This window comes from Hypanus sabinus, chromosome 12 (assembly GCF_030144855.1).
Source record: "Hypanus sabinus isolate sHypSab1 chromosome 12, sHypSab1.hap1, whole genome shotgun sequence".
Lineage (NCBI taxonomy): Eukaryota > Metazoa > Chordata > Chondrichthyes > Myliobatiformes > Dasyatidae > Hypanus > Hypanus sabinus.
This window is the reverse complement of record NC_082717.1, coordinates 36754156-36781404: the sequence shown is the minus strand read 5'-3', so window position 1 is coordinate 36781404 and position 27249 is coordinate 36754156. Positions and strand designations below refer to the sequence as shown.

General features: G+C 38.5%; 1 long non-coding RNA gene across 1 annotated transcript in view; it reads left to right on the top strand.

Moving 5' to 3' along the window:
• The first annotated feature begins 5131 nt into the window (after window positions 1-5131).
• Window positions 5132-27249, top strand: part of LOC132402772 (uncharacterized) — a 36295-nt gene continuing 14177 nt past the window's right edge. Inside the window, exons 1-2 of the long non-coding RNA XR_009515073.1 lie at window positions 5132-5325; window positions 5485-5569. This is a non-coding gene — a long non-coding RNA (uncharacterized LOC132402772). The remainder of the gene's footprint in view (window positions 5326-5484; window positions 5570-27249) is intronic.

The following is a 27249-nucleotide window of genomic DNA, read 5'->3' as shown; positions in this document are numbered from 1 at the left end:
GGGAATTTCCCCAAATCCAGTGAACATTGGAAAACTAAAGCCAATGCATCAAGAATCTCATTACTCATTTCATTTAGTACCCTAGGATAAAGCCTCAGTATCACTTCTCTGGTGATTACAACTTCTCTCTGTTCCTGCCACCTTTCCAGTTCCCAAATTACACTTATAGTGTATTGGGGATGATGACTAAATTTTTACAGTGCAGTCTGATGAAATTTGCCTGTTTAATCCATCTGACATTTTCCCCCTGTTATTACTTCTCCAGATTTGTTTTCTATGGAAGCAACATCCATTTTATTATTTTTTCTTTAATTATCTATAGAAACTCCACCTATTTGTTTTTACATTTATGGATAGGTGAGAATGGAGCAGGTATATAGCAGAAGAGAGTGATGTAGATCCTGATATGTAAAAAGAGCCATGTGAAGGCCCTGTTGAATTTAACAGCAATATAAGACTATTTTGTGGCTTTTATCCAGCATGGTTGATAGGCTGGTCAAATGCATAAACAAGTCGTATAAGACAGTAACTAGGGACGGCTCCAGTGGTGAGTGTTTTTGGCGAGGATCAGAGGCTGGCAATAGATTGAATTAAATCTCACTCCTTTTTTGAAGGAAGTGATTTAGAAGTTGGTAAATAGAATGATTGAGGGCTGTTGGTAGGGCTGATTGATGGAACAGCAGAAGTGATGGTGATTTACTGAAGGATTGATTGAGGAGGTCGTGGGATAGTAGAAGCTCCTTCTGGACAACAAGAAATGCTGTCAAAACTTCCAAATGATGGCCATTTTTACACCTGAGTTTTCCAAGCCATAATAAACCCATGTGGCAGCAGTGACATTTCCAAATATACTATGGAGGCCTGATTTAAAAACTTCATTGAATCAGTAGATAGAGATGGGAAGCAACTTATTGGTGTAGAAAATTAAGGCAGGGTATATATGGTGGATTGGCAATATGTTATGAAATTTCTTATAAGACCATAAGACATAGGAGTAGAATTAGGCCATTCAGCCCATTGAGTCTGCTCTGCCATTCATTATTATCCCCTCAAACACATTCTCCTGTCTTCTCCTCCCAACCTTTGACACCCTCACTAATCAACAACCTAACAAGCTCCACTTTAAATATACGCAGTGACTTGGTCCTCCATTGGTGCTGCCCTCCAGTGTTTGATTGGTGGGATGACAAGCTGGATTGTTTACAAGCACGCATACTGCCGACAGCTCCGTTTTCTTGCCGATAGCACTCATGCATCATCAATTTACAGGACATGTCACTCAGGGACTTGAGCCATTTTTTTGTGAGACTGTATATTTACTTGTCATCTTAAACAGTGTATGCTAATGTGCCTTGCACCTTGACTCTATTCACATATGATTAAATGATAAATAAACTTGAACTTGAGCTTGAGTGCAGCTCCCCTGCCGTCAGTCTCGCCAATGAACCAGTGAAAAGGACTTTCAGTATTTTATATCACCAATGTCAAACAGAGTCTTTTGACCACATTGAAAAATGCCAAAGTCAATCACTCGCCCCGTTTGCTGGAACATGCACCGCCTCAGTACAATGGAACATAACAAGTCTCGGCAACAACACAATGGTACCAAATAAGCCCAGCTTCTTTGCTATTGAGCAATTCATGATGGGATAGTTCTGCAGCACTTGGTGCTCTTAGTGTCCAGCAGTGACTTATGATCATTAAAAAGACTTATAATACACCTTTGATTGAATCCCGGGTAGCCACTGCTTCTGAGCACACCACTACCTTACTGGACTGATAAGTTAAATTTGTAAACTTGTGAGCATGAATGGAATGAGACCCAACCAAACTGCACATGTGAATAATAGAAATCAATATTCCGGAGTCCTAATAACAAAATATTCTGATTAGATCTTCTGTTCATGAAATTAGGTCTCAAAGAACCAATACTGTTAAAACAAATCACGAGGATTACTTTTTTATTTTTTGGGAGCCTGTTGTGCATAAATTGGCATTTGCACTTCCCGTTATGACAACATCAATATAAGTATTGTGGGTTTTTTTTATTTTGTCAGCCATATTTCTTGAAATACTGCCCATAATGCAGATGTTTTGGAGCTGGGTTGGATAACGCTGAGGGAAATTTGTGGTCACTCTCATGCTAAGTATTTTCTGCATTCCTGATAAGCACAGGAATGAATGCTGTGAGACCTCTATCCTTGTTAGATTATATGACAAGGGACTGAAGTTATTTCAACTGACCAATCCAACAGAACCCCTGGGAAAGCAGATTTGTAGATTAATTTGGAAGGAGCTCTTTAGAAAGTGTAGGAATTACACTTCTTTATGATTATGTACAGAATATTCACTGCCAACTAACTCCCTTCTGTTCCATGTGTGCCTTGACCTCTGTGGCTAGGCATGAATCCAAAGATGAAATGCTGAGGAAAAAATAAGGTTTATGGGAACACTTAATCATGACCTAAAGTTGTTGAGAAGTGACAGAAATTAATCAATCGCTCATACAGAAGTCCCAGTGTGATTCAGGCCAGAGTAATACACATGCTATCCTGCTTAAAATTAAGTGAAAAATGCATTTGAATATATGGTTCAATGGCTCCATTTAACATCAAAGGAAGTATACAGTATTCTATCTGAAATTCTTACTCTTACAGACATCCACAAAATGGAAGAAAAGTCCCAAGGAATAAACGGCAGAAAAATGTTAGAACACCAAACCCCCCTCCCCATCCCACGCACAAGCTGCACCAAGGCATCAGCCCTCCCCCTTCCTTTCACCTTTTGGTGACACAGCTGTGCAAACACTTAATATGTTTCCACCAATTTGTCTTTCTCTAGCATAACTGAACTTATAACCAAAAGGACAGACTTTTATTATAGATTGGAAATTTTCCTTGACTCCTGATCCATAGTGAGAAGATATGTGGCAGAGTGCAATAATTTGCAATAAAGGAAATAAAGGGCATGTAAGCTAATGGAGGTTAGGGATGACCTATTATTTGCCTCTTTCCATGCTGGAGGACCTCAACAGGAGGCAATGAGAAGGTCCTGAAGCCAACAGCTAGTCCCATTCCCTATCTTTTTCCATGTATTAACTCTGTGCCTGTGGTGTGTTGGACCTTCGGCTAAAACTTGATATGATAGATTTGTTACCATCAGATGAATTAGCAACTGGGAATATCAGAGCTTACATTTCAATCATGGGGTTTAAGTTAGCAGCGTGCTGAAGTAATATATAAATTAATGCCGTAATTTCATAAATTTCTTGATTTGAGGGATATGTCAGCTTAAAATACTGAATTAATTTATAGGAAATACTCCAGTTCACTGTGACCATATAGCTTTATACCCTGGTATCCTTTGCACAATCTTAACAGTGCATTTTTTATGGACTATTTAAAAATATATATTTATTTTGTCTCTTGCCTCTATGGCCTCCTTGCATCATAAACAATCACCAGATAAGAGATGGCAGATGACCTTTCCCAAGTCTCGGCCAATGTTGTTTTTATGGTCAATACATATTGTGCTCCCTGATGGCACCTTTTTCCCAAATTCCCTGAAGAAAAATGCTTGGTCTTTACTGCCACATTCCTTCTCAATATTCTCTCCACCACACCTCCCTTTCTCTTCAGTTGACAATTACTATCTTTTCCTGGTTTTGAATAGCTCTTTATTAACTTGATTTTTCTCTCTGCAGATGCTGTCGAGTATTCCTATCTGTTTTTACTTCAGAGTTTTGGTGTCTGCTAGTTCTCATGAAGAATGAAATCAGAAATTGTTTAGGTAAATCACTGAAATTATCCACTCCCTACTGCTGTGTAATGTAGTATATAACAGTTAATAATGATGACTCATAAAACAAACTATCAGAAATTGCCATGGCATTCCATATTTGTGAATAAATGACTTTTATGTAACTTTGGATTTTTTGCTTCAAATATAATCTTCGTTATTTTGAAGACAATATTTTGTCTTCATATCACTCAGTTGGAAAACCACTTTATTTGAGCACAATGCCATATTTTGAATTCCATTCTTCCTTGTGTTCCCTACCAGGTTATACAGAAGTTGCTGACTAATTAGAAATGGTAAAAACAAGGAATATTTCACACAGGCATGTTGTTTAATGCAATTGCACAGTCCTTGGTATACTTTTTAAGCAGTAGTTGATTTATAATTTATATATAGGTTAAAAATTCTTTAGACAAACAGAGAAAGTTTAGAACATTACACCTCTTGTGCCTTTGTTCGAGCAACAAGCTAGATGATGTGATAAACAGTGCTTGCAAATTATGGAGGTGGGTAGAGAAGCTGATAGCAGAGTCATCTCTGAGAGTAGTGAGGTCAAGTCTCACCACATGCATGATCTAAGTGATAAGGAGATTTGGGACCGTCATAAATGCTTTATATATTCAGCTTCCTCTGTTTTATCAACAATAATTTTTAACAGCCCTTGCATTGCATGAACTTGGGTCATAGTCAGTGCATGACAAAACTGATAGGACAATATCACAGGGGCATGTCAGATTTGATAATAAAATGAATGATTTATGGAAAACTGGATGGATGCATGAAGCATAACAGGGAATGTTGATAGATGAGCTGTAATGAGCAGAGGCTGAAGTTCTTGTCCTCAGCCTGAATGATCAGGACCATCTATGCAAAACGTACAAACAGTCGATTGGCAACTCATTTCACACCACACCTATCAAGCTTCAGTAGAACAGGAAATCATACAGGGTACAAAACATTCTGTGGGTTCCCCATCAATCTGTTTTGCACAATGGCATTGGTCTCTATGATCAGTGGTTGAAATGAAACAGACTTTGAAGTCATGAAGTAGATAAACAGAGATAACAAAACTGTCTCTTTGCTCTTTGTATCAAACCCAGTATTTCTGATTATTTTCTATGTTCAGACTTCGTTTGTTTTATTTGGGGTGTTCATTTGGTCTGCAAACTATCATGATATCTTGAATTATGATTTCAGATTGCATAATTGCAAACGTACAGGAACTGTTTTGCTTTTGTTCTTGTAAAAAAAAATCTGCATGTCTGAGAATTGCAAAGCCTTTAATTCCAGATGAAATATTTGTTTTTTCTTCCCAGGAGGGAGGAGGCTTACAATAAAATAGAGAAGCATAATATAGTTAAAGATTGAACAGTCTATGCCAAAGTCTGGGTGTGTCAGGTTTGGAGTAGTTTACAATAACAGGAAACAAGAGCCTGCTGAATACAAGACACCATGTTGTACAGAATAAGTTCTGATACAATCTGCAGCAAATACTACATAGCAGAACACAGGAAGTTACAGCTGCTGGTAAGAGCATTTTCAAAACACAATACATTTAGTTCTAAGTTGTTCATTTACTTGAATTGCCACCTCCCTCCATTATCCCTCTCAACTGCCATTTACTCTTATGCAGTCACTAGGTTCTTTAAATGTATTTCCTTTTAAAAAAAATGTGATGTTTTTCAGGAGTGTTTTTCCCCAAGAAAAGAAATAAATACAGAATCTCAAACATGCACTGATAATTCCTTCCACTCACAAAGGATGGCGGAAGGTGAGAATTCTCTTCCAGAAAGAGCAGCTGCTATGGCTGATTGTCTGAAATGGCTATTTTTCTGCTAACCAAAGGAACTGAGGGCAAACTGGAGTACAGAGTTAGGTCACAGAATTTCACAGTTCTACTGAAAGGTGAAGGAGACACGATTTCCAGGGGAAATCTGCTCCAACGTTCTTAAATTGGAAAAACTGAAATAAAAAGCCACAACCACAGAGGGATTTTTGAGGCTGAAAAGGGTATAGTAAAAAATTAAATTAATCAATCACTATTTACTGGATGTGCCAATCATAAGACTTACATTCAAAGCAATAATTAACTTTATTTGAGATGGACAGATGTAGGGAAAGAAGAGAATAAAGAAGTTTATTATGTTACATAGGCTCCATAATTCAATATTTGATTATTATAACAGAATGATAAATTAAGAGAATACAACTAATAATTAATGACTATCAAAGGCCCACATGTTCAATGTGGACAGTGTCATTTGTCTGTGGAGATCCTCTAATCTCCAATAGCTGAGAATTGGACATCTGACAAGATGTGCAAATGCTGTTTCTGCTCATCTTATGCCAAAATTATGCTGATAGATCTGGTGAGCCACTATTCTCAATCTCTGTGCTAGCAAACTGGATGGTGGTCATTATTTAGAGTTAGGAATCTTAGTTATGATTCAGAATGTCATGGTTTCAAATATTACTCCAGCAATTGGATCACGAATTAGAGATTGAGAATTTCTTGTGGGATTGAGAATGTAACATCATAAGATTTAGAACAGGAGTAGACCATCTATCCCTTCGAGCCTTCTCAACCATTTCATAATATATCTTCTATCTTAATGCATTGCCCTATATTCATTAATTCCCTTAATGTCCAGAAATCTATTGATCCCTGTTTTATCTGAAGACAATGCTAGCATTCTTTTCCATCAGTTCTCTCAGGAGAGAGGAAAGATAAAACTTCAAAAAGAAATTTGGTGTTCTGTTAATGTCCAGTCCAACCTTTAATCCCCAACCAATATCTAAAACAGGTAATTCAGTTGTCTAATTATCCTAGTATTGATGGTGGTGTAGTTCATGAATTGGACTCATACAAAAATGTTTGTACAATAAAAATACTTCATTATTTGTAAAACTCTTTGGAATGTCCATGAGCAAAAGAACAGAAAATACAGATGAAACAATATTTAGCCCCTCGTGTCTCGCCAGATATTCAATATCATGAAGGCTGGTATCTTACACTAGCACCACCTTTCTGCACTAACTCCATGACCTTGAATTCCTTTAATAACAAAAAATAAATCTATCAACTTCTGACTTGAACATACTCTGGGATTGAGTTTTCAGAGCTCTCTTGGATAGAGTGCTGGCATTCACTGACTTTAGATAAGGAAATCCCTTTTTATCCTTTCCAGAAAACTGACAGCTTATTTTGAGACTCTCACTCCTGATTCTAGACACCACAGTCAAAGGAAACATAAGTTCAGCATCCACCCTGCCAAGTCCCACAAGAATTTTATGTTTCAATGAAATTACTTTTCATGTTTTCTACAGCACCAGAGAGACTAGACTCAGTTTACTTAATCTCTTCATTTGTGAAAAGCCTGGTATTCCTGGAATCAATATTCAATACCCTCCTGCTATGACGAGTAAAGCTTCCTTCAGTAGGGAACCAGACCTCAACACTGTATTGCAGAAGTGCTCTCTGGAGCTCTGTGAAATTGAGGCAAGACATCTCTTCTACACAAATACCCAGAATACCATTTGGCTTCGCAATTGCTTGCTTTCCCTGCATGTAAATATTCTGATTTGTGTACTCTTTAAAAATCATCTGAACCAAAATATCTTTCAATCCCTCTTTATTGAAAAAAATTTCTGTCTTTTTTTTTAACTGAAATGGATGAGTTCACATTTTTCCTTATTATCTTCCATTTGCCATGTCCTTGTCCATTTACATCTGTGAAGATGTTTTTCTACTTCAAAACCCACACTGCCATCCGGTTTTGCATTATCAGATGTTTTGGACAGACTGATTTAAATCCAAATGTTTCTTCAATATCCTGCTTACATTTAGCTTATAAGAATATGAATTTTTTTTTGTTTAGTTTTGAGTCAACAATAGTTGTCCAGGTAAAGAGCCTCACAACTTCTAAAGCAACTCTAGAAATTTATCTATGCCATCGTTCTTGACTTAAAACTCAACAGCTATATGTGCATTTGGACTCAATAATTACTCAGTAATGAAATCTACTTCCTTATTATCTCTTGCTTTTTCCCCACCTTCCTTGAAGACTAGCAGAACTTTCGGTAAAACAGCTATCAATGCCCATCATTAGCTGTTCTGATATCTATGCAACTTATTGGAAGAGTGATTCATCAGAGGCAAGTTAATGGTCAGACAACATGGTGTTAAAATGGATTCATAAAAAAATTTCTAAATACACAGCAGGCTTGGAAAGATTTGAACATGTTAGATTGTTAGTTTGCAACTAAGAACCAGAACCAGTGTAACATCGTGTTCTTATTAAGAGGTTATTTATGGGTATATCAATTTTCCATTTAAGCAATGGAATATGATATTTACTTTCCCAGCATTGTGTAAAATAAATTAAATTCTCACTCAATTTCTTTTTTGGGAAATTCAGAAGATAATAGTAATAAAATTAGCAACATACTCATAATAGAACAAAATATGAGGTAATAATATTATATCCACATGTTTTAGATTTTTTGGTGTGATTGACAGGTTTGCAGATTTTAGCCATTGTGATTTGCAGGGAACCGCAGTGGAGTCTCCATTGACATCCTGCCTTCATACCTAACTGGACGTGGAGTGACTTAATGTACAGTATAGGCTCATTGGTAAAACATTTCCTGATTTTCATGACCATAAAATAATAAGAATGATTCAGAAGTTAATAATTTGGTAAGTGCTTTTGGCAATGATAGGACACCAGACAAACATGATTATTATAAATAACGAATGCTTTGTGGTTTAATTAGTTCTGAATTGGTTAATTCTCATTTATATTTAGTTGGCATAATTAGTTCAATGTATGAAAGATTGAAATTTCCTGAAGATCAACAGCATAATCCAATAATACAGATAAGAACGTCCAACTCACAATGAGTCTGCTTTAAAGCCCTGTTGTTATTGGATAATCTGCCCCAGAAATGAAAGTGGCACAATCCCATTTCAAGACCAATAAATTGATCACATTCTTATTGATCTTTAAAGTACTTATTATGCATACAATCAAGGTATTAAAGTTTTAAAATGGCAATGGACTATTAATCTCACCCAGATGGAATTCCTCCAATAATCCTTGAGAAAGCCATTCAGGAAATGTCACAGTTCTTGACACATTTGTGTAAGGATTTTAAAAATATGGAGACTGAATTTAAGGACTTGAATGTGGCACAGATAGCTCTGTCTTACAAATATGATGTGAAGGAGCTCTTGGGAAATTATAGCAAAGACTAGAAATTGATCAAAATTACTTTATGAGATGTTTCATAAACAGAGGTCTATAAAGGAGTTAATAAGAGCAGTCAAAATGAGTCTTGATAGGATGAGCCATGCCTCTTGAAACTAATGGAATTCCTTTGCCTGATAACTAAATTTATGGATGAGTATTATCTACTGGATACAATTTTTTTTCGTTCTTAAAGGGTTTTGATAGATGAGGGCTCCAAAGAAGACAAAGACAAACAGAGTTAATAGGAAATTGTCTAACTGATTGATAATTGGTTTGGCTATAATGTGGAAAAGCAGTTAGACAGAAATACCAGGTTAAAATGGATCAAAGGTCGGGGAATACAATTGAATACTGTGTGAAACATTGTGCTTCTACAAAATTTCATGGTACCATAGTAACACCTCTTATGGAATGCAGTAGGCTAGGTAGGTATGAATAACATTTCTCTATTCTTTTAAGAGTTCCGGAGAAATGTACTGATTCTGTTTAGGAACCTTATCTGTATCAACAATCTGTACATTGTCCTGTCCATATAAAATCTCAGTAAATTAGGAAGAGTTCACAACTATGTCAATTATGATAACCAATAGTATTAACTTTTCCCTTTTCTTAAAATGCAAAATATATTCCTCCATTAATACTATCTGTTGTTTTTAATCCAGATAGTTTATTTGCATCGAGCAGGATAGTGCAGACCATGAGGCCCAAATTTGATTCCAAACCATTCTGAAGTAACTGATTTTCAGGAGAAGCAGGGGGAGTATTTTTAGAAGGTTTTGTGCAAGTCCCTGCTCTAACAATCTCAAATAAATATGCTTCTAATTACACAGGATTGATATCCTAAAAACTGCTAATGAGTTACAGTGAAGAGAAACACACATTTTGTCAAGAAATGTTCAGGTTTTAAAAATTTATATGAAATATGAACCACTTGGCAAAATTCAGACAGGGAAAACATAAAGTCTAGAAAAGACATTAAGAAATTTTGGAAAATAAAGACTGGCATGATATAAAGCTTCCAATGATCTCAGAAGAGGTATTCACATTCTACAGTTTATGAAGAATTTTGGAAGTGTAAATAGTGGTGTAGTGTAAGAAACACAGCGGCCAGCATACATCAAGCAAACTCCCACATAGTGGATGGAATTAATGGGCCAATTATTGGCTAGAAATTAGTATGTGCCAATAAAGACATCAGAACGGGATCGTAGTCCATATGTTTATACCTCCTTGAGAGTCTGTGCTAAAAAAGTACAATAATGCACAAGGCCCAAAGGGACATGCAATACTGAAGAGGCGCTGAACTTGAAAAGGGTCACCTTCTCCAACTTCAACATTGTGGAACACATGATTGTTTCAGCTAATGAGAGAAGGGTTTCAGGAATCTGAGGGAGACTTGTCTATTACTCCATTTGAAGGTCTCCATTGCTGAGCACCATATCAGCGCCCTATAAAGTTATCTTGAATCAAGGCTCACAAGCATTGGAAAGCCCTTGGTATTTGAACTCCACAAATGTTATGTTGTCCTAACATGCATTAACCTATTCATTATTTGGCATGTCTGATCTGCTTTTCATGCATATATAAAGCCTACATACAGATGAATTAGCAGCAGGAGTAAGCCACTCAACTTGTTAAGTCTAGCATTCAATAAGCTGATCTGATTGCTACCTCAGCTTCATATTCCAATCTACCCACGGTAAACTTTCATCCCCTTGTTTATCAACAAACTATCTAGCACCTGCTTTAAAAATAATCAGCAACTCTATCATCCTTGGAAGAAGGGAGTTCTAAAGGTGGTTATATCTCTGGGAGGAAACAGATTGCCTCATTTCTCTCTTAAAGGAGCAATACCTATTCGTATCAGCAACCTCAAGTTCTAGATTTTCCTACAAAAACAAACTATCCCTCCACATTCACCACATTATACCTCCCAGTATTTTAATTGTTTCAGTTCTGGTGCATATGACACACAGGGGACCTGGAAGGAAACTAACATAATTCAAAGTTCAAAGGTCATTTATTGTAAAAAGTATGTATACGTTATTCAGCCTTGAGATTTGTCTCTTAACAGGCAGCCACAAAACAAAAAAACTCCATATATTTAAAAAAGGACCGTTAAACACCCAATACTCAGGGAAAAATTGCGCAAATGGAGTTCTGAGCTGAAATCCGCAAGAGTCCCACCATTCAGCATAGTTCAGCGCAGAGCCGAGCAAACCTCGTGGAGCAGTGACCTGAAGCAGCCCATCTCTCGCCTCAGGCCCCGACACCCTGACCTTTACAATCTGGTTTCAGATTCAAATTATTTTTCACAAACAAAAACATGGCATTTTACCGTTAAATTTCCAGATAATTGGTGTTGGTTGAGACATAGAGAGAAAGTTTTTCTATCTTCCCAAATTATTCTTTATAACTTATTCCAAGACAGAACAGGAATAGAGTGGGTCATTTGTTTCCTATTCTGTTCTTGCTTGCTCTCAGTGAGGCAGATATTAAAGACCTTTTAAACATGCAAGATAATGCACACGGAAGATTCATCTCTGTTGACTTCAATGAAATCAGATTTTACGATGTGCATTCAATATTATAGCACTTCCTATCTGTAAATTACTAAAGGCAAATTTCGGCTTTGATGTACTTCAATGAGGCTACGAGATCTTAAACGAGAAAGTCTGCAGATGCTGGAAATCCAAGTAACACACACAAAATACTGGAGGAGCTCAGCAGGCCAGGCAGCATCTATGGAAAAGAGTAAACAGTTGATGTTTTGGGCTGAGACCCTTCATCAGCACCTTGCGCATATTGTAGATTTATTGTACACCCATATTACTAAATGCACAGGAATTCGTTATCGGCTTTGTTGCAATGCTGCTTGCCTGAAAGGTGTTGAAATGCACAGAGCACTGCTAAAATTTGCAAATAAAATATTTCCTTTTGTTGCAATGTATATAATTTAATCTGAGTGCAGTTTCGGAGGAAACCTTGGGTTCAATCAAAAGCTGTTTACGTTGTTTTAAAGAAACAACAAATCCTAGTCCTTACTCAGCCAAATTATATTTCTGCTGTTTTTCTATTTGAATGCATTTTAGGTAAGTAGTTAGAATGTTCGATGTTTTCAATTATTCTTCTCCTGATTCTATGGGACATTCATGGGATATCAAATTTAAGTGATGTATCAGTTGACAAACAGCTGAATAAAAAGTAGTCCAGTTGCCAGAGTGGAGGTAGGTAATTTAAATTCTCATACATACACTGTTTTTCCAACAAGCAAACCATTGTTTATACATTATAGATGATTATTTAACATCACATCTCCTTTGGAATATTAAACATTCCTAGCCAAAAAGTTGCCAAACTTTAGTTATGCAACATTTCAGACTCTATAAACATTTATTACAAACAAACTATCATTGCTGCATATGTACATAATGATTCATTTTGTTAATTTAGCCAATTTGGCAAAGATCACACTGCGCTTTGTTAGCTAGAACGGGAGAAAAGCCAAAGGGCAAAATGGCTGATAGCCAGGGCAAAAGTAAGATTTATTGCTTTCAAGATAAAACATAAAGCGACATGGCTTAAAAATGGCAAACACACCTAACTGGATTTCACAATAAACCCACGTTGAGAAACACACAGTCCTCGGGATAGACAGATATGAACTTGCAAGAGCAGGATTGAAAAGCAAATGTAAAATTTTAACAAATTCCAGTGAGAATCCTCCTCATCTGTGTGATTGCATTTTCATTATGCTTGTGCTCAAAAGCATGAGAACACAAAAGATGGCAAGATAAAGCAACAAATAAACTGGGACTAGGAATGGAATTTTCCATTACTCTGGGTCCAGATGTAGGAAAAACTCTCCCTAATCAGGGCTAAACTTGTTTACTTTTAAAACATATTTTTACAATTGTTTGTAATTTTCTGATTAAATTCTCCTATTGCTTTCCTTCAACTTTGTCGAATGCAGTATGCTTTTATTGTGACTGTTTACAATACAGCTCAAAGTCTCTCTTTTCCTTTGACGTTGGGTTCAGAAGGAGTGGAGTGCATTGCATTGTTTGCATTGCCAGTTTACAAGATGATTGCAATGGCGTGATTATTACTTTCTAGCCTTATGATCAAGAATGCACAGTTTTTGTGACTCTTGATAATGAATCTCATGATTTTTTTCTTTTCTGAAATATTGTGAACTCCTTTTCAGACAGTGGGAATAGGAAGAGGCATAGGGAAATAGTACATTAGTTGGCTATACCATTCACTTAACACTGCTTGAATTCCTAATTGTGTTTATGCTGTTACCCAATGTGTATTTCTCTTTTCTAATAAAAGTAACCTTTTATTAAGATTTGTCCCAGGAGGCCAGGAATTCCCAAACCCCCAATTTCCTGTTCCTTCTTTTTGTGTGAAGAATTGTTTGACCTTGTTGTAACTCTTACATCCTCGCCCTTTTCTACAAAGTGACATTGAGCTGTGATTTGAGTGATGTAAAAATGCAAGAACTGGAAGCAGGAATAGGCCACGCAACCCTTGAAACTGCTCTGCCTATCAGTACATACTTGTACCTCAAGTCTATTTTTTTGACAAATTCACAAATCCATTTTGAAAATTCCGTCAGTCTCAATCAGGACAGAACATTCACCGTCTCTTGGGTACATTCACAACCCTCCGAATAAGGAAATTCTTCCTCATTTTTGTTAGGTCCTGAAGAAGGGTATTGGTCCAAAACATCAACTGTTTATTCATTTCCATAGTTGCTACCTGACTTGCTGAGTTCCTCCAGCATTTTGTGTATGTTGCTTTAAGTTTACTCTTGCCTTGAGGAATATAGTCTGTATAAGAAATAATACTTCAAGCAGTCCTTATTGATAGATGTCTCTCAAGAATGATTGATGTCCAAGATTTCTTCAATGACTTAAGAGTTATTTTTATTATTAGTAGTAGCAAGCTTCAATTAAACATTGTATAAAAGAGATGTCTTAACTCAAAATTATGCCTGTATTGGATAAAGGTTGAAACGTGTTATTCGTGATGATTTAGGTGATGTTTCAAGAATGAAGCTCCACTTTGACTGTACCTTTGAAGTATTTTTGGTTTTCTCCCTATTTTTCTGCCACTTCTTAGCTTGCCACATGAGCCTGGCACTTTCACCAAAGCATTAATCCTAGGCTGGAATTTAGAACTCTACTCCAACATTGAAGGAACAGTTGTGAAGGCGATGTTGACCATATAAGGAGACACATGAGGAAAATAATGATTTATCTAAAATTATCTCTTTATTTTCCTATGTTCTTCATTTGTTTAAATGGCCTCTGGCTAGGCTGCCTGCAGTGTCAGATTCACCTCCTAAGTTCACTCAGTTCCATTGTGTTCTTCCAAAATGCTCTACAACATTTGCAGTCTCTATGTCTCCACTCACCCTCCACACCATGCAAAGTTACCAAATGAGCACCCTTAATGTTTCCATTTACCAAACCTTCTCAAGCAGCAATGCCACCACTTGTGGCATTTGTTCTTTCTTGCTTCTCTTCATGCCTTTCCCTTCTTTGTAACTAAAGATACTTTTGACTACTGCGCATTTAATACAAATTATGTAACTACACCCTTCCTCCCCTCTATTCCCCATAGCTTTCCAAAGTTCAAAGTCAAAAGACTGAAGTAAATTTATTATCATAGTACATATATGTCACCATACACAACCCTGGGATTCACTTTCTTGCGGTGTACTCAACAAAGTCAATAACTTTAAAAAAAATCAGTGAAAGACTGCACCCAACCGGATGGATAAACAATGTGCTAAACACAACAAACTCTGCAAAACAAAAGAAAATAATAATACACTAATAATAATGATAATATAAATAATAAATTTGCAACAAAATGTAGAGAACATGAGTTGAAGTATCTTTGAAAGTGAATCCATAGATTGTATGGACAGTGCAGTGATGGGACTAATGAAACTGAGTGAAGTTATCCCCACTGGTTCGAACTTGATGGATCAGGGATATTAACCACTCCTGAACCTGATGCTGTGAGTCCTGATGTTCCTGTACCTTCTTCCCAATGGAGCAGTGAGAAGAGAGCATGGCCAGGATGCTGGGGGTCCTTACTGATGGATGTTGCTTTCTTGCAATAGCGTTCTGTGTCGATGTGCTCAATGGTGGGTAGAGCTTTACCTGTGATGGACTGGGCTGTGTCCACAACTTTTTGTAGATTTTCCATTCCAGGCCATTGGTGTTTCAATATCAGGCCATGATGCAACTGTGATGAGAGACCATTATAAGGATGGTTAGTACCCAAGTGCTGGAGTATCTAAGGCCAAGATTAAGACAAGGTATGGGACTGAAACAAGATGTGAGCACTAAACAAGCTAGACAACAGCCCAAGGTGGGCTTACGATTGAGCACCAAACCTTCGTTCATGTGCTCTTTAAATACTGAAATCCTGGCGCCAAAACATGGCAGTCAACTAGTGGATGGTCTTGAATCCTTAAAGGGGCTGAGCCAGCTATATATACTCTGGAGAGATAGAGCATTGAAATTCTGGAAGCTGGCGTGCATATTGTAACAGCAGCCAGTCAATATACTCTCCATCACACATCTATAGAAGTTTGTCAAAGTTTCTGATGTCATGCTGAACCTTCGTAAACTTCTAAGGAAGTAGGGTGTTTTCTTTGTAGTAGCATTTATGTGATGGACCAGGACAGATCCTCTGAAATGCTAACACTAAGGAATTTAAATTTGCCGAGCCTTCTCCACCTTTGATCCCTCGGTCTTGACTGGCTCATGGACCTCTGATCTTCTCTTCATGAAGTCAATAATCAGCTCCTTCATCTTGCTGATGTTGAATGTGAGTTTGTTGTTATGGCATCACTCAGCCAGATTTTCAATCTCTGTCCTATATGCTAATTCATCACCACCTTTGAATCGGTCAACAGCAGTGGTGTTGTCAGCAAACTTAAATATGGCATTGGAGCGTAGCCTCAAAGTCATAAGTGTAAAGTGAGTAGAGCAAGGGGCCTATGCACACAACCTTATGGTGCACCTGTGCTGATATGATTGTGGAGGAGATGTTTTTGCCTATTTGATATGACAGGGGTCTGTAATTGTTGAAATTGAGGATCCAGTTTCACAAGGAGGTATTGATGCCTTCTGAAACATCAACTATTCCTTTGCATCCACAGGTGCTGCCTGACCTGCTTAGTTCCTCCAGCTGTTTGTTTTTTCATCTACTTTCAGGAGTTAGATTAAGCAATACGGGTTTATTAATTGATCTGCATCAAACCAGGCAACATGAGCTAAGTTACAGTATTTGCACCATTGGGACTGGAGTTCAAGCTGGCAGGCCAGGCTGATGCTGTCACTTAGCATCTCAAACATAGTCACAGGTATAGGCAATCAATAGATGAGATATTTCTATACTCAGAGGCAGCCCTAACAACATTATTCTTTGGTGTTTCTGAATCTCTGTCCCCAGAAGTTTTTAGGCCATCTTTGTGAATTACTTTGTCCCAGCAAAGGTATTTGAACATTCAGAGGTGGCTGCCACTGTAAATATGTAATTCAAAGTTGTGTTGTCAACCCACAAATATGGAAGTAAACAATGTCTTTTTAACTATTGAAATTGTTCAATGGTTCAATTTAATATCAGAGAATGTATGCAATAGACAACCTGAAACCAACTCTTCACAGACATCCACGAAACAGAGAGAAAAAAACCCAAAGAATGAATGACAGAAAAATATTAGAACACCAAAGCACCCCTCTCTTCTCCCAAGCACAAGCAGCTGCAAAAGCATCGGCAATAGCATGCCCCCAGAGACCATGATCTGGACTGCATCAAAAGCTACAGTTCGTCCTAAGACTTCGATATCTCAACAGGCTCTCTCTCTCTCACTGACGAGGGAGAGAGAGTTATTGCTCCTGCCACAGCGAGAGGGGAGGATAACAGCCTCCTGTTTCGATGTTACATTCTGCAGCACCCCTTATTTGTATTCCCGACTCCATCAAGGGAGAGAGAGAGAGAGAGACATCACTCGAGCACAGAAGCTTCTGACAGCCATGCCTGCTGTCTTGATCTTTCGATCTTCCCCAACAATTCAAATGGTGACATCAGCTAAAACTCAGGTTGTCCACAGGGTTACACCCTGAAGGCACACATATTCCAAGCCACTCCTAATGATCCCGAAATGCAAGGCCACTCTGAGGGCAAGAACCTGTTACCTGTGAACAATGTTCTTTGAGTGTAGCTGTAGATCATGGATTCTGACAAGATCCCAGCCACCTTGAAAAGGGAAAACAAAGAATGAGAAAAGGAGATTTAAGCTGTTTCACAGATGAACTGGAAGAAGTTGTCCAGGTCCTCAGAACACCTTTGGCATCACATTTAGCTCCTCCCACCAAGCTCAAGTGTATAGATTCACCTACTGTTACCTTTGAACTTATGTGCATAAAAAGGTGATGTACTTCTTCAGAAGAAGGTCTGTTTGTCATGATGAATAAAGACTTCTACATCACCAGCTTCATTGTCTCCCTGGTGACTTAGATCAGTCACATAAATCCCTCAGTCTTTATTTCCTACAAGGGGGAGCATTTCTCCACCTAACCCATTAGCAGCTTGCTGGATCTGAAGTGCCTCAATGAAATTGACTCTTCTAAATTGATTCTTCTAAATTTCATTTTACTCCAGCCATCCTTTCCATTTAAGCAACCCACTTGGATAAGTCTAGCAAACCTTCTATGAACTGCTTCCAGTTTGTAAAATCTTTTCATAAATAAGGAAACCAACACTATGCATAAACCTCCATGTGTGCACTTGACCTACAAAATCAAGCATAACCTTATTTTTGTTATTTTGTGTTTTGTGATTTCCTCTAATCAAGAGCAATCACAGTTTGTATTATCTTGCTGCACTTAAATGTCAGTCATATAGAAAGAAAATATTGAGGGAGCACACAGCAGATCAAGATCAATCCATGTACCCGTATGCATTTGCAGCAATATGTGAAACTAGACCCTTGATTGATTATGGTGGTTGCACTTCTGTGGAAATATCCTCCTGCATTTGCAAGAAAATGATGCAAGAAAATTTGGTGCTAGAATATGCAGAACTGACACTTTATGTCAAAGGACCTGGAGCAGTAGGCTGGCATTTAGGAGCTTATTTATTCTTACATTTCCACAACATCTAAAGGCCTAGAAATTATCAGAAACTTGTGTACTTCATACCTTAAGAAAGGCAACATTATTTAGCTTCTTTGTTCTGGGCAAGTACTATTTTTGGGAAAAATCCCTCAGGAGTAACCAAATTCACCCTGGATCATGTGGACCTTGGAAATATAAGACCTGATTTAGTATGGAAAATGCACTTGTCATTTTGACAACACAACATTTCAAAATGATCGGCACAGAGAATTAACGCTTTGCCACTGTTAACATAATGACAGCTAACTATAAGAAATATGTCTTAATTTAACGAGTGTGCTCCAAATGCAGAGATTCCTCCTTGAGAATGTATTTTATTTAGGGGCAGCTCAGTGGTCCAACTAGTGGAGCTGTTGCCTTGCAGCTTCAGTGACCTGGGTTCGGTCCTAAAGAAGGGGAAGGATATAGCTCAGTCCATCACAGGGAAAGCCTTTGTCAACATTGGATTCACTTAGTGCTACAAAAAAAAAGCATCCATCATCAAAAACCTACTATCCAAGTCATGTTGTCTTCTCGCTACTATCACAGGGCAGGGGGTACAGAAGTCTTCGGTTCCAGACCACTAAGATCAGGAACAGCTATTACTCTGCAACCATCAGCTCTTGAACTGACATAGATAACTTCTCTAGCAACAGCTGATCTTACAACCTATAGACTCACTTTGAAGTAATCTTTGATAGTTCTTGTTCTCTCTTTTTTTATTTTCATAGTTTGTCTTCATTTGCACATTGGTTGTTTGTTTATGTATGGGTTTTCATAAATTCCGTTGAATTTCTTTATTCTTCCTGTAAATGCCTGCAAGAAAATGAATCTCACGGTAGTATTTGATAACATATACATAGGATGGCATCCCTTAGTCTCGCGAGACCATGGATCTGCACCTGGAAACTCTTGCGAGTGTCCTCTCCAGGGCACAGACCTGGGCAAGGTTGTATGGAAGACCGGCAATTGCTCAAGCAGCAAGTCTCCCCTCTCCATGCCACTGATGTTGTCCAAGGGAAGGGCAAGGGCCAATACAGCTTGGCACCAGTGTTGTCGCAGGAGTTGCCAGAACGAGGTTAAAGACAACATAGGGACTTCAGCTCTGGTTTTATATTCAAGGTTTACTCCCCAAGCCTTTCCCATGAGTGGGTATGGCCGCAAGGCAGCGGAGGTTTGAAATCAGAGTTTTCCCTCTCTTAGATGGACTGCCTTCCCAGGCTGACAAGCTCCTTCTACCTGAAGCACTGGTTTTAAGGCACCAAGACCCACTTTCACCCCTTCTTCTGTCAGTAGAAACAGTTCCACCGGGCTTAGAGGCTAAGCTACACGAGAAGGCCAGGAGTTGGACTTGGTTGTCAGAGGCTATTTGAGGTGCATGCCGTGAGGAGCACTTTTAGGCAGTGGGAGATTGACCCTACTACCACTCCTCGGCTTGACAACCTTGGAACCAACATATGCAAACTGTGATAATAAATTTACTTTGAACCTTGAACATTGTACAAAATTTGAAGATTCTCTCTGTGACTGCCTAGGTTTCCCCAGGATTTATTTATGTATTTATTTTTAATTTTGTTTTGCATTTATTAATTTACGGGATGTGGGTGTTGCCAGCTAAGCCAGCATTTGTTGCCCTTGAGAAGGTGGTGATGGACTGCCATCTCGAACTGCTGCAGACCCTGAGGTGTCGGTACAACCACAGTGCTATTAGGGAGGGAAATCCATGATTTTGACCCAGCTCTGTTGTCCTCCCATATCTCACAGTCCTTTAATCAGCCACTAAATAGTCTCAAGTGTGTGAGAGAGTGGTAAAATCTAGGGGAATCTGAGAGAAATGTAGGGAGATAAATTGGAATTAGTGTAGGATTAGTGCAAATGGGTACTTGATGGTTGATATTGACTCTATGGACCAAAGGGACTATGACCACACCGTGTGAGTCTATGACTCTATAAGGAGATTTAAGTGGCAGTCAGTGAGTTTTTAATCAACGCTTTCATGGGTTATGAACATAAATTCAATATACTTGCATTGTAATTATGAATAATGTTGTCACACCAAATAGAACATCACGAATACATTGACTCATTGTCCCTTCAGAGTAGTATTCCAGGGGTTCACCAACCTCAGACTGAAGAAGTTGTCATTTCACTAATAAATGGTCTATGTCTTATTCTGAAATTGGTCCTAGATACCTTGCCTAAGGGAAACCTCTTCTCTACTGCCAGCCTATCAAGGGCTTTAATAATTTTGCAAGTTTCAATTTTTTTTCTTATTCTTTTAATCTGGAGATATTGCAGTCATTATCTATTAAATATTCCCTCATAGAGCAAAGCTTCCTTCCCTGGAAACAGTCAAGTGAATTTTTGCTATACTTCTTCCATAATGTGCATTCTTTATCAGGTAAAGAGAACAAATCTCTGCACAAAGTTCCAGGTGTAATCTTACCAAATCACTATAAAATTGAATTAAGACCTCCTTAGTCAAATCCTTCCATATCAAAGGCTAATATATTATTTTCCCTTCTAATCATTTGCTGCAGCTGCTTGCTGGCCTTGAGTGACATGTGTCTCAACTCACAACTGTCACTATTTTAGTGTTGTCAGCAGACTTGAATATAAAACATTTGGTTCCCTCAGCCAAATCATGGATAGATTGTAAACAGCTGGGGTTCAGCATTGATAATCCCTGCGGAATCCCAAAAGTCATACACAGACAGTCTGTAAAACATCTGTTTATTCCCATTCGTTACTTTCCTTTTACGAATCGGTTCTTAATACATGTCAGTATTTTACTCTCAATTCCATATGCTCCAAAATTTGTGGCCAACCTCTCATGTGCAACCTTACTGAAAGCCGTCCAAAAATTTAAATTCACCACAGTAATTGTTTTTTCCACAATCTATTCCATGACTTACATTCTCAATGAACTCCAGAAGAATCAAACGTGATTTCCGTTTCATAAACCTAAACTAATTATTCAAGGTCTCCTGTTATTACACCTTTCATTGTGGATTCCAGCATTACTGTCCAGGAAACATTTGACAAGCAGGTTAGTAAATCCCAATTTTCTCTCTTTCTCCTTTTTGAAATAGTGAAGTCACATTTATTACCCTACAGTTGTTAGCAATGATTTCAGAAGCTACCAAACTTTGGGGGATGACAATCAGAACATCTTCTATTTCTAAAGCCACTTTCTTTCAAACTCTGGAAAGGCATATGACACAAACACATTCAAGAATCACTGCCAACCATCAAGCACCATTTTAAGTTACCTTAATGGAAGATGGCGCCAGAGAGCAGTGAGCTGTGAGCAGCTCCCAAAGAAGTCAAAGCCTCTAACCTGATGACATGTACATCAATTTCTCCTTCTGATAGTGTTTCCATCCCCCTTCCCTCTTCCTCTATTCCCCACACTGGCCTCTTGCCTTTTCTCCTCACCTGCCTATCACCCTTTACCCCTCCTTTTTCCCTTTCTCCTATGGTCTGCTCTCCTCTCCTATCAGATTCCACTCTCTCTAGCCCTTTACCTTTTCCACCAACCTGGCTTCTCCTGTCACCTTCTAGAATGTCTTCTTTCTTCTCTCCCACCTTTTTATTCTGACATCTTCCCCCTTCCTTTTCTGTCTTGAAGAAGGGTTTCAGCCTGAAATTTCTACTTTTTATTCACTTCCATAGATGGTGCCTGACCTGCTGAGTTCCTCCAGCATTTTGTGTGCGTTACTAATCATAAAACATTCCCACTTAGGACTACTAGAGCTGAAATCTGAGTCACAGTCACAGTTACTTCAGTAAATAACATTGTTTCAAGGCTATTCGACGTAATCTATCAGTGTTTAAAATCAGCAAACTCCGGACAGGAGACCACCCAGGAAGAGAGTGCAGTTTTTCCTGATGAAAGAAGTGCGGCTGCCAAGCTGAGCTGCAGGTAAAACTAAAACACGGGGTTCTGAGGCCCCCACTGCCTTCTTTCCTCCTGGCTAATGTACAGACTCTAGAAAATAAAACTGAAGACCTCAGAGCAAGTTTAGAGTACCAAAAGGATATCAGGGACTGCTGTGTACTTTGTTTTACAGAGACATGGCTCACCCCCAGCATTTCTGACTCTGCACTCTGGGTCAAGGGATTCATCTTGCACAGTATGGACCAGACAGCAGCATCAAGTAAAGATAGAGATGATGGTATTGGCTTCATGGTTGACATTGTGGTGCGCATATGTTGCAGTTCTATCTCAGTCCTGCTCCTCTGATCTGGAACAGCTTATTGTCAACTGTTACCCATTCTATCTGCAGAGAGCATGATGGTTCAAGTGTACATTCCACCCTGGCTAATACCAAGAAGCTGGCACTGGAGCACATGAGCCCAATGATCAACAGTTATGGGACATCATACCCTAATGCCTTCCTAATCATTGCAAAGAACTTCAACCAGGCCAGCTTGATGAAGTCTTTTAGAACTTCCATCAACATATCACCTGTGGAACCAGCATGCTTGCCCACTGTTTCACCACCATCAAGAACACATATCATGTCATTCCACCCTACACTTGAGCAAGTCTGATCACCTGGCTGTAGTTCTACTCACGGCGTAGAAGCGATCCATAGCAACAGTGGTGAGGATTGCAAAGGTATGGTCAAGGGAGGAGGAGAAATGCTTCAGGGCTAGCTTGAATCGGTGGACTGAAACATATTCAGGGGCCCATCAGATCTGAATGAATATCCACAGTCATCACTGACTTCATCAAGATTTGTGTGAGTGAGTGTGTGCCCTTGAGAACATACTGGACATATCTAAACCAGAAGTCCTGGATGAACTAGGAGATCTGCAATATGCTGAGGCCTAGATCTGTGGCATTCAAGACTGGTGATCCAGAACTCTACAAGGAATTCAGGGATGCAAGGTTATCATTAGAGCAAAAAAGCAAATCTCAGTGAATTTGGAGATGCAATCAAATGTGCATCAGCTCTGCCAGAGATTTAATAAGATTACTTCCAGTAAGGTCAAACCTAGCATCATAAATGGCTAAAATACTTCACCCTCTGAGGTCAACACCTTTGATACATGCATGCTGTAGTCAAAGGGCATCAGTCACGCCAGTGCCCTAAGAAGTGAATTGCTTCAAAGACTATTGCCCAGCAGCACCTATATCTACTGTGATGATGAGGTTAATTTTGTCTAGAATTAACTCCTGCCTCAGCAGAAGAGTTGACCACTGCAATTTGCCTACTACCACAACAGGTCCATAGCAGATGCAACCTTACTGGCTTTCCACTCAGCCTTGGACCACCTGAACAACAGCAATACCTATATGACAGGCTGCTGTTTATTTATTCCAGCTTGGTATTCAACGCCATCATTCTGTTAATATTAATCAACGAGCTTCAAAACCTGAGCCTCTGCACCATCCTCTGCAAATGGATCCTTGACTTCTGAGTCGGGATCAGAAATAACATCTGCTTCTTGATGACAATCAACAGAGGCATGCCTCAAGGATGTGTGCTTAGCCCACTGCTGTAGTCTCTGTACACTCATGATTGTGTGGCTAAGCACAGTTCAAATGCCATCTATAAATTTGTTGATGACTTCACCGTTGTGGACAGAATCTCAGATGGGGCCAAGGAGGCATAGAGGAGTGAGATAAGTCAGCTGGTTGAGTGGAGTCACAGCAACAACCATTCACTCAATGTCAGTAAGACCAAGGAATTGATTGTGGCCTTCAGGAAGGGGAAGTCAGGAGAACACCCATCCTCATCAAGGGGTGAGCAGTTGTAAGTTCATGGGCATCAAAGTCTCAGATGGTCCATCCTGGACCCAACATATTGAGCAAACCATGAAGATGGCTATACTTCATTAGGACTTTGAGGAGATTTGATACGTCACCAAAGACTCTAGCAAATTTCTACAGGTAATCTGTGCCATTGTAAGAATTCTGACTGGTTGAATCACCACCTGGTATGTTGGTTCAATGCACAAGACTGAAAAAAGCTGCTGAGTGTTCTAGACTCAGACAACTTCATCATGGGCACTAACCTGAACACCCCTGAGGACATCTTCAGGAAACAGTGCCTCAAGAAGGTGGCATCCATAATTGAGGACCCTCACCATCCAGGACATACCTTCTTCTCATTACTACCATCAATGAGGAGGTACAGGAGCCTGAAGATTCATAATCAGTGCTTTAGGAATAGCTTATTGATCTCTGCCTCAGATTTCTGAATGATGCAGGAATCTATAAATACTACATCAGTATTTTGCTTTCTTTCTGCACTATTTTAAAAAGTATTTTGTATTTTAATCTATAGTGTTTTGTACATACTGCATTGTACTGCTGCCACAAAACAGAGAATTTTATGATATATGTCAATATATATATTTCATGATAATAAATCTGATTCTGATTTTAAAACTAATCTCTACACTAATTTAATGTTATTCCCTCTGCATTCTCGTTAACTGCTAGCTAGATTCAACCACACATGAGGCAATTCTCAATGGCCAATTAACTTACAAGCTGCCATTAAGATATGAGAGGAAAGTAGATGATCTGGAGAAAACTCAGACGGTCACAGGGAGAACATGCAAATTCCATACAGACAGTACATTCTAACCCTCGTCAGCAAAGCTGTGAGGCAGCAGGTCTGTTAGTTGCATCATGGTATCACCCTGAATCTACTGCAGTCTCTAACACACTTACAGTTCCTTCACAAAAGCTTTCTTTGACATGTGACAGATGCTCATGTGCCACAATGTGCTTATGTGCTCCATTCCTTTCCATTTCCGTCTCAAATAATCAAAGCCACTTGATGAGTGGTGGTGAAAGCTGCTCCATGGTGTACCTGAGATGAATTTAGGTGCTGAGAGAGGAAAATAGGGTGGAATAAACAGATGAGTGAACCTGTCTTGACTTATCCTGGTCACCTAAGGAAATCACCGAACATCTTTCTGCACGTGGATGCAAATCATACTTACAGACATTGCCACCTACGTTGAGACAGTCTGTGCTGTTCTCTAATGGAATCTCCAGTCCTCAATTCTTGCAGGGAGACATTGGAGAATTTTAAGGAGTTTTTATCTGCTGCCATTTAGTGGCAGCTGTATTTGGCATTGTCTTGCTTATTGATAATATTCACTTGATGGGACTACAGCCTTTTCAATGTTGCATGAAAATTTATATTTCTTTAATGTAAATTGGTATCAAAAATAAAACAGAAAAAGCTGGAAACACGCAGCAGGTCAGGCTGCATCTCTGGGAAGAGAAATTGACTTAATATTTCAGTTTGAAGACCATTCCCCTTTCTCTCACGCGAGCAGATAGATGTTAGATTCCCATCTAATCTGATGTAAAAGCAAGAAAATATCAAGCCTGGGTGGTTTTCAGTCTCAGCCAACAGCAAACATTTTACAGAAAGGCGAACCCAGCCTCAGTTACCAACAATTGATGCCCATTGCCGTGCATATAACTTTGAATTCACTGGCAGTGCTTCAACTGGCTTGGCAATGCTAACTAGCACTTTCTTCAGGAATCCCTTGCAATATAAAGCATTTGAAAGTAAAATTTGGTTTCTGTGTTTGCAAATACAGAGTATAATATAAATGTTCTACCCAGTGATGTTAGTATTATTAAGAAAATAGCATGCCTTTTAATCATTATCACTTGCATGACCAATCTGCCGCTGTTTCTGCACATCATAATACTGATTACACTTATAAAACACTTCATTTACAGTAAAAATACCCAGAGGTCATAAAAGGCGCTATGTAAGTGCAAGACTTTCTTGTATTCTCTCCTGTTAGTTACAGAGTGAATTATTATGTGATGGATATTGGACCTTAGAATGTTTTGGTTGTGAGTACATAGAAGTGATTACACAACGTGAATTTAATTACAGTGTCTGGTCTTCAAGTTATGAATAAATAACTCATAAAATCAGCCATGTAAATTTTTGAAGCAGCTACATGGACTGTTTTCGGAAAGACTTAAAATTTTTTTATAATTTATGTAGCTTAAATTTGATTGCTGAATTATTGCAAAGCTCAACCTGAATTGCAAACTGCATTTCACTGAAACAAGATGGAGAGTTATTGAAACGACAACAATTTTAAATATTTCATAAAACAATATTTTCTAATGCGCTTCAAAGAGAATTTTCATGGAGTGATGGCTTTATTAATAAAGTAGATGAACCCCAACAATGGTTTGCTGAAAAATAAACCGGCCGATAATATTGGCAGCCGAGGAACTCAGACAAAGGGGAAGTGAAGCTGGCTTGACTCACATTGGTGTTTATTTTTCTGTCAACTCAAGTCCAAAAATGTATATTGTTTATATTTCATATGGCTAATTTCATGAGCTTATTTGAGTAACTATTTCAGGAATCAGACAACATAATTTCCAGATGCAACATCTCCATAGTCTGCTGAATGCTCCGTGAGAGTGAAGTGCTCACGTGGCAGTTGTGAATTCAATATCTTTCTATCACTGACGTTAATCACAGGAGACAAATTAGATAAGTTTCACAGAAGACATCTTTTTCTATTAAGAATGCAATGAATTTAGAAACTAATATTCCTAACCAAGAAAGATTATTTATGTGAAGGGATGATACAGAATTAATATGAGATGACCCTTTGTCTTCTGGCTGGAATATACTTTTTAAAGGTTTTAAATCTTTATTTTTTGCATGGATTTGATGTTCTGTTGACTAGCTATAGCTGTCAGGAATTTTATCAATGTGTCTAGGGCTGTTAGCCGACTTTGAAAATTCTGTTATCTTCAAGATAATTTTCTGACGTCACTGACAATGCATGCTAGAAATGTGCAAATGAACTAAGTGGGATTTCAAACCACTAAAGCGGAAGAGACATGCCAAGTTGTTGCCTGAACATACACCATATAAATGATGTGTGCACCAAAATTCTGAAATTATCTCTCTGATATTTGCAAAGAAAAAGCTCAGCAAGATCGCTGATCATGAGCACAGATCTGACGAGAAACAAAAGATTCAGCAGATGCTGGA